The sequence below is a fragment of the Bos taurus genome, chromosome 1 (assembly GCF_002263795.3).
Source record: "Bos taurus isolate L1 Dominette 01449 registration number 42190680 breed Hereford chromosome 1, ARS-UCD2.0, whole genome shotgun sequence".
Classification (NCBI taxonomy): Eukaryota; Metazoa; Chordata; class Mammalia; order Artiodactyla; family Bovidae; genus Bos; species Bos taurus.
This window is the reverse complement of record NC_037328.1, coordinates 103,332,851-103,341,747: the sequence shown is the minus strand read 5'-3', so window position 1 is coordinate 103,341,747 and position 8,897 is coordinate 103,332,851. Positions and strand designations below refer to the sequence as shown.

The 8,897-nt window shown below is 37.7% G+C and overlaps 1 pseudogene; it reads right to left on the bottom strand.

Moving 5' to 3' along the window:
* Positions 1-7,221: 7,221 nt before the first annotated feature.
* On the bottom strand, positions 7,222-7,954 carry LOC781603 (profilin 1 pseudogene; annotated as a pseudogene).
* Between the last annotated feature and the right edge of the window lie 943 nt (positions 7,955-8,897).

The following is an 8,897-nucleotide window of genomic DNA, read 5'->3' as shown; positions in this document are numbered from 1 at the left end:
CTTGCTTTGCCATTGAGAGTATCATCTATGCATTGGGAGTAAGCCTTTGTTGTTCCCTCAACTCCATTTGAGGAAGCCTCAACTACTGGAAGGTGGGACTGATGCAGCATAGAGACAAGCAGTCCTGCTAAGATCCCTGAGACCAATAGACTAAGTGACTTTATTGTGAGTAACCCCAGACAGAGATTATCAGCAGAAGACTTGCTCAGCTAAATTCAATCCAAATTTCTGAACTATAAAATCACAGCAAGTTAAATAATTTTATTTTAATCCACTGAGCTTTGCAGTGGTTTTCTATGCAGCAATAGGTAATTGATACACCCTATATTGGCTTCCTTGGTAGCTCAGAGGTAAAGAATCCTCCAGCAGTGAGGAAGACCTGGGTTTGATCCCTTGGTTGCAAAGATCCCCTGGAGAAGGGAATAGCTACCTACTCTAGTATTCTGGCCTGGAGAATTCACGGACAGAGGAGCCTAGCAGGTTATAGTCCATGGGTTCACAGAGTTGGACACGACTGAGTGACACACATCACATAACCTATACTGTTTCCAATCATCTTTAAGAATGAATTATCAATGCATCATGTCAAACTAACAATTATAAGTAACCAGATTTTGCTATGAATCATAGCAGCACCTTGGCTTAGTATCTGTCTACATGTCTACATGATCTAAGGAGCACTTTCTCTTGAAGTGTGTTATTTGAGTCCTCTGGCCTCTTCACACTCTCCCTGCTGATACTACCAGTAAGAGTTTTAATAATAGTAATATTTATGATACTGTATTCTTCTAGCTTCTAGTAACAAAGTAGAGACAAGCAAATTCATTTCAGGTTAGCTGCTACATTAGCTGATTGATGATAATAGTTATGAATACCTTAATAATTTTGATTGGAATGAATACCCTATTAATGAAACTTATTAATAGTATTAAGAGCCATACACTGTTATACTTTCCAATAAGTGCCCATGTCAAACTGTGGTAATGTAAATTGAACAATTTTACAAACATTGTTTTCACTTGACTGTTAGATATTTTAGAAATATGCATATTTTATTGTTTTAAATAATTTGACAGGTGACTCATTTAAAATGATTTCATGCTTTTTTTCTGAGCAAATTGCATCAATGGGGCAATCATAAACAGATTTAAATATTTTTAGAGATAACTTTTATCTCCTTAATTCACTATTCTCTTTCTTTAAAGAATTTAAAATGTCTTAATTGTATACAAGTCATCCTCCATTTATTCCACTATTTGATAGCATTGACCAGCTGCCAAAAACTCTGATAAGCAGTAGCACTGGAAAATTTGGACATGAAGAATATGAATTTAAGACACAAGAGATATATAAATAATTAGCATTCAAGAAGTTCAGAGTATCTGTAGCAGAAATAAATTCAAAGTTTAATAGAAGAAAATGTTCAATTTACACTTACATGTGTAAATAAATAACTCTCTCTAGTTTCCAGTAAGAATTCATAAAAAATACAATGATTCTCATTATTGTAAAACTTTTAAACATAATTGGAAAGTAAATAGTATAAGAGCCAAGTTTGGAGAAGGAAATGGCAACCCACTCCAGTACTCTTGCCTGGGAAATCCCATGGATAGAGAAACCTGGGTAGGCTACAATCCATGGGGTCGCAGAGTCGGACACCACTGAGTGACTTCACTTTCAAAAACCAAGTTAGTCATTTCTATAAAGGTATAAAATTTAATTTGGCCTCAGAATTTTATATAGCAATTATGTGTGAATGCATGTTTATCCTGCCTTCCAAACAACTGAACAAAATGTATACTCTGTCTGTCATAAAGTGGCATAGTTCCAGGCACTGTGTGAAATCAAAGGATGAATAAAACATGAGCCCTGCTTTATATTTCTCTTAATAAAGGAGAAAATTGTGGACTTCACTATAGCTCAAATGGTAAAGAATCTGCCTGCAATGCAGGAGATCTGGGTTCAATCCCTGGGTCAGGAAGATCTCCTGGAGAAGTAAATGGCAATCCACTCCAGTATTCTTGCCTGGAGAATCCCACAGACAGAGGAGTCTGGCGGGCTACAGTCCATGGGGTCACAAAGAGTCAGACACAAATAAGTGACAAACACACACACACACAATAAAAGAGACACACAAGTCACTGTATGTTCAGAATGTGAAACAATACTGTAGTAAGTTCTATAATACAAAGTGGTAATAAAATGTTTAAGAGAGAAGCTTAATTCCAAATGGGAGGTTTTAGAAATGATTCATGGAGATGTAACTTTTCATATTTACTTCCCTCATGTTTCTTGATACTGGGAGAATTCAAAGGGCATTCTAGTAGAACCCAGCTTGGAAGGAAGGTCTGAGCAGGGAAATTACAAAGCCCCAAAAGATTGACAGATAGTCCCACTGAATTTAGGAGGAGGTCCTTCCTGTGTTTCAAGCACATAGAGATGTTGATACCATTAGGCTTCAAGAAAGCCTTAAGGTTTGATTGGTTAGCACGACTTGTGGGTGAGAAGCCTACTTACTTACTCCAGTGTGAGTAACCTCAGTACCAGTTTCTTTTCACACCTTGGCATTGACAAAAATGAGATGCATTAACTGAAGTAGAAGTTGGAATCAAATATTGGAACTTCTGACTGCTAGGATAAGCGGTTCACAATTTATCTTGTGAAAGAAGGAATCATGCAGACATTTTAAGTAAAAGTTTGATATGATTAAGTGGTAATTTTAGATTAATTTGTAAGTAATGTGCGAGACAAACCAAAATGGGGAAATATGTTTACCAGAGAATTTTGGGGGAGCAGAATTCCCAAAAGTTTGATGGAAGTATTGATCTGATGGAATAATAGGAAAAGATATTCCAGAGATATTATTTTTAAACAACTGGATTGCACATAATATCTGGAAATATGTAAAAAATATGCAATAAAATACAAATAAACATTTAGAATCACTTTAACTTTTATTTTTTTTTAATTTTATTTTTAAACTTTACAATATTGTATTGGTTTTGCCAAATATCGAAATGAATCTGCCACAGGTACACATGTGTTCCCCATCCTGAACCCTGCTCCCTCCTTCCTCCCCATACTATCCCTCTGGGTCACCTCAGTGCTCCAGCCCCAAGCATCGAGTATCGTGCATCGAACCTGGACTGGCGACTCATTTCATACATGATATTATACATATTTCACTGCCATTCTCCCAAATCATCCCACCCTCTCCCTCTCCCACAGAGTCCAAAAGACTGTTCTATACATCAGTGTCTCTTTTGCTGTCTTGTACACAGGGTTATTGTTACCATCTTTCTAAATTCCATATATATGCATTAGTATACTGTATTGGTATTTTTCCTTCTGGCTTACTTCATTCACTCTGTATAATAGGCTCCAGTTTCATCTACCTCATTAGAACTGATTCAAATGTATTCTTTATAATGGCTGAGTAATACTCCATTGTGTATATGTACCACACCTTTCTTATCCATTCATCTGCTGATGGACATCTAGGTTGCTTCCATGTCCTGGCTATTATAAACAGTGCTGCGATGAACATTGGGGTACACGTGTCTCTTTCCCTTCTGGTTTCCTCAGTGTGTATGCCCAGCAGTGGGATTGTTGGATCATCAGGCAGTTCTATTTCCAGTTTTTTAAGGAATCTCCACACTATTCTCCATAGTGGCTGTACTAGTTTGCATTCCCGCCAACAGTGTAAGAGGGTTCCCTTTTCTCCACACCCTCTCCAGCATTTATTGCTTGTAGACTTTTGGATCGCAGCCATTCTGACTGGTGTGAAATGGTACCTCATAGTGGTTTTGATTTGCATTTCTCTGATAATGAGTGATGTTGAGCATCTTTTCATGTGTTTGTTAGCCATCTGTATGTCTTCTTTGGAGAAATGTCTGTTTAGTTCTTTGGCCCATTTTTTGATTGGGTCATTTATTTTTCTGGAGTTGAGCTGTAGGAGTTGCTTGTATATTTTTGAGATTAGTTGTTTGTCAGTTGCTTCATTTGCTATTATTTTCTCCCATTCTGAAGTATGCCTTTCACCTTGCTAATAGTTTCCTTTGTTGTGCAGAAGGTTTTAAGTTTAATTAGGTCCCATTTGTTTATTTTTGCTTTTATTTCCAATAGTCTGGGAGGTGGGCCATAGAGGATCCTGCTGCGATGTATGTCAGAGTGTTTTGCCTATGTTCTCCTCTAGGAGTTTTATAGTTTCTGGTCTTACGTTTAGATCTTTAATCCATTTTGAGTTTATTCTTGTGTATAGTGTTAGAAAGTGCTCTAGTTTCATTCTTTTACAAGTGGTTGACCAGTTTTCCCAGCACCACTTGTTAAAGAGATTGTCTTTAATCCATTGTATATTCTTGCCTCCTTTGTCAAAGATAAGGTGTCCATATGTGTGTGGATTTATCTCTGGGCTTTCTATTTTGTTCCATTGATCTATATTTCTGTCTTTGTGCCAGTACCATACTGTCTTGATGACTGAGGCTTTGTAGTAGAGCCTGAAGTCAGGTAGGTTGACCACTTTAACTTTTAAATTAATTTCTACAACAGTAGCCCTTGAAACAGTTCTTTTTTTTTTTTTTTTTTAAGTATACACATTTAAGATGAAAAACACTCTCCTCTAAAAATGTAGTCATTTGCAGAAGGTCAAATAGTAAATCAGTTTAAAATAAAGGGAAGTACCTAAAAACCTATGTATCCTAACTCTTCTGTATATTTTTGATATCTCTTTTTTAAAATCATGTTTTATTTTTTGGGAGACAAAACCTGCAAAATCTTTACTGATTATTTCAGTATAATCTTAGACCTCACTTGCAAATTTTCATAGTAATATAAGAAACTTCTATAATTTTTAATAGTAGGAGCACCCAGTTAAACAAAAACAGCTCAAAAAATATATGTTATATTTCTGTTAGAAACATATTTTGCCTTTGTCCTAGTCAATTATGTATTTCCCTATGAGCATAGTACAAAACCTTAATTTTCAAAGAAGTTTTGTTCCCCCCAAGGAAGAAAAGACATTTATTAAAATACGAAATTTGGAAAATGCTATTCTTAAAACAAAGTGCCTCCTCTAACTACAGTTTATTATCTTCACCCTAATTCCCAAATGCCAGGAATAGCCACATGACTTTAATACATTAGCTCTGTTGCTGATGATATCTTTCAGAAATAGTGTTTCTACCTCAGTTTTTACAACATTACTTCACTTACTATTGATATTTTTTATTGCTCTTGGTGACTACATTCATATGTTTTTATATCAGGATCACTAAATAATATACTTTCCACTTAAAAACTTTGCACCTAAGCAGTAAAATTTCCTGTCTGTATTGAAAAAGCCAAGCTTTATCTTTAGAGTCTTCTGTGGACTTCAAAACAGGGTTTTCAGAAATTCTATTGCAGAGGAAATCTTCCTGCAGAAACCATTCCTTGTGAAGGACCTGGTAGTTGTGCAGTGATCTGAAAGTTTTATGTTGTTCGAAAATAAAATATGTAACCATATTTTCTAGGGACTGTTCTTTGTCAGAATGCCTTAAATCTTTGTTGCAAAAACTTTGAGAACTTTCAACTATGAATGTAAATTCCTGGTTTAGAAATATAAACTCTGAAAGTATTTAAAAATAAATTTTCATGCTCAGTGAACTCAGTGGTGTGGTGGTTTAGTCACTTAAAAATATCATTGTTTTAGCTAAGAATTCACACAATTTTAACAAAAACAATATTTGACGTAGTTGATCCATCTGTTTTATATATATATGTAAAATAAAATTTAATGCAATTTCATTTGAAAGTAATTAAAGACAATTGGCTGAGAATACTGCTTTTTTTTTTTTTTCCCCTACCATAAACTGAGAAATGCCATATCTATCTTTGGCTAAAAGGTCTAAGGTTGATCAGAAACAAATACCTTTTTTTAAGCTATGCAGATAACAGGTATCTTATGAGAAATACAAATGTAACTTTATATATTTTTTGTTTCTTTTTGTTTAGATACTTCACCTTCAAATTCCTGATCACAAGCTTAGAAGATAGTTTTATGTTTACCAAAGGTGAAAGGTAGGGTGGAGGAGTGGGGGATAAATTAGGAGTTTGGAATTAACATACATATACCACTATATATAAAATAATTAACAAAGACCTACTATGTAGACCTACTGTGCAGATGTTGACTGCAGCCATGAAACTAAAAGACACTTATTCCTTGCAAGAAAAGTTATGACCAACCTAGACGGCATATTTAAAAGCAGAGACATTACTTTGCCAACAAAGGTCTGTCTAGTCAAGGATATGGTTTTTCCAGTAGTCATGTATGGATACAAGAGTTGGACTATTAAGAAATCTGAGCACCAAAGAATTTATGCCTTTGAACTGTGGTGTTGGAGAAGACTCTTGAGAGTCCATTGGACTGCAAGGAGATCCAACCAGTCCATCCTAAAGATCAGACCTGGGTGTTCATTGGAAGGACCGATGTTGAAGCTGAAACTCCAATAATTTGGCCGTCTGATGCAAAGAACTGACTCATTTGAAAAGACCCAGATGCTTGGAAAGTTTGAAGGCAGGAGGAAAAGGGGACAAGAGAGGATGAGATGGTTGGATGGCATTAACAACTCAATGTACATGAGTTTGAGTAAACTCTGGGAGTTGGTGATGGACAGGGAGGCCTGGTGTGCTGCAGTCCATGGGGTAGCAAAGAGTCAGACACAACTGAGCAACTGAACTGAACTATGTAGAACAGGGAACTCTATTCAATAATCTACAATAACCTATATGTGGAAAGAATCTGAAAAATAATAGATACCTACATGACAGAATCACTTTGCTATATGCTTGAAACTAACACAACACTATAGTAAATCATCTATACTCCCAATTTTACTAAGAATGAAAAAAAGAAATCCTGATCAAATTTTGGGAGGTGAACATTTATTTCTGAGATTAAAAACAAATCAAAAGAATACTGAAAATGATTATATATATATATATATACACACACATATATATGTGTATATATATACACTCATACACACACACACATATATATATATATACAAAATACATATATGTGTGTGTGTGTGTGTATATATATATATATATATACTGGAATGTAATTATTTAATAAATTAATAAATTAATTGTTTAATAAATTAAACAATTATATTCCTCTGTGTGTGTGTATGAGTGTGTGTGTGTAGGCTTCCCTGGTGGCTAAGTGGTAAAGAATTTTTTTTTTTGTTAGTAGAATCTTTTTTATTCAGAAAAAAAACCCCAAAAAACAAAAAAGTTTTCCAACCACACACAGGAGGGGTATGGGTTGTGGGCAGGGGGTGTCTGTCCATCCAGCCCAGGGCCCCCAGCCCATGTGGTTTTGGCAGCAATAAGGGGTGTGGGGTAATGGCCCCAAAAATAAAAATGGTGTATGTATGTGTGTGGGAAGGAGAAGGGTGCAGAAGCAGTGGGGAGTGGTGAGGGGAGGGCCAGACGAGGTCAGTACTGGGAACGCCGCAGGTGAGAATCCATTTCATAACATTTCTTGTTGATCATACCGCCATGGACACCTTCTTTGCCCATCAGCAGGACTAGCGTCTTGGCAGTCATGGTGACCGTGATATTGAAGGTTGGGGCTCCACCAGTGCTCTTGGTACGAAGATCCATGGTAAATTCTCCATCCTGCAGCAGTGAGTCCCGGATCACAGAACATTTCTGGCCCCCAAGTGTTAGCCCGTTCACGAAAAAACTTGACCGGTCTTTGCCAACCAGGATACCGACCTCAGCAGGCGTGATGTTGACGAAGGTCTTGCCGGGGACGGCGGCCCAGATGGAGGGCGAGTCCTTATAGCCCACGATGGCTGCGTCCTGACAGGTCCCGTCCGCCATGAGGTTGTCGATGTAGGCGTTCCACCCAGCCATGGCGCTGCTTTTGGGGCTGCTCTCGGGGCTGCTGCTGGAGCCGTGGGCTGGGCTCGGGCTCTGCCGGGGGCAGGAACGGCGGGCAGCGGCGGGGCGCGTGCGCCCGCGTCTGCGCCCGGGCCTGGGAAGGCAGTGGTAAAGAATTTGACAGCTAATGCAGGAGATGTGGGTTCAATTCCTGGGTCAGGAAGATCACCTGGAGAAGGGAATGGCAAACCACTTCAGTATTCTTGCCTTGAGAACCCCATGAACAGTATGAAAAGGCAAAATGATAGCGCACTGAAAGAGGAACTCCCCAGATCAGTAGTGGTCCAATATGCTACTGGAGATCAGTGGAGAAATAATTCCAGAAAGAATGAAGGGATGGAGCCAAAGCAAAAACAATACCCAGTTGTGGATGTGACTAGTGATAGAAGCAAGGTCCAATGCTGTGAAGAGCAATATTGCATAGGAAGTTAGAATGTTATGTTCATGAATCAAGGCAAATTGGAAGTGGTCAAACAGGAGTTGACAAGAGTGAACGTCGACATTTTAGAAATCAGCGAACTAAATTGGACTGGAATGGGTGAATTTAACTCAGATGACCATTATATCTACTACTGTGGGCAGGAATCCCTTAGAAGAAATGGAGTAGCCACCTTGCTCAACAAAAGAGTCCGAAATGCAGTACTTGGATACAATCTCAAAAATGACAGAAGGATCTCTGTTTGTTTCAAAGGCAAACCATTCAATATCACAGTAATCCAAGTCTATGCCACAACCAGTAACACTGAAGAAGCTGAAGTTGAACGGTTCTATGAAGACCTACAAGACCTTTTAGAACTAACACCCAAAAAAGATGTCCTTTTCATTATAGGGGACTGGAATGCAAAGTAGGAAGTCAAGAAACACCTGGAGTAACAGGCAAATTTGGCCTTGAAATAAGGAATGAAGCAGGGCAAAGGCTAATAGAGTTATGCCAAGAGAACACACTGGTCATAGCAAACACT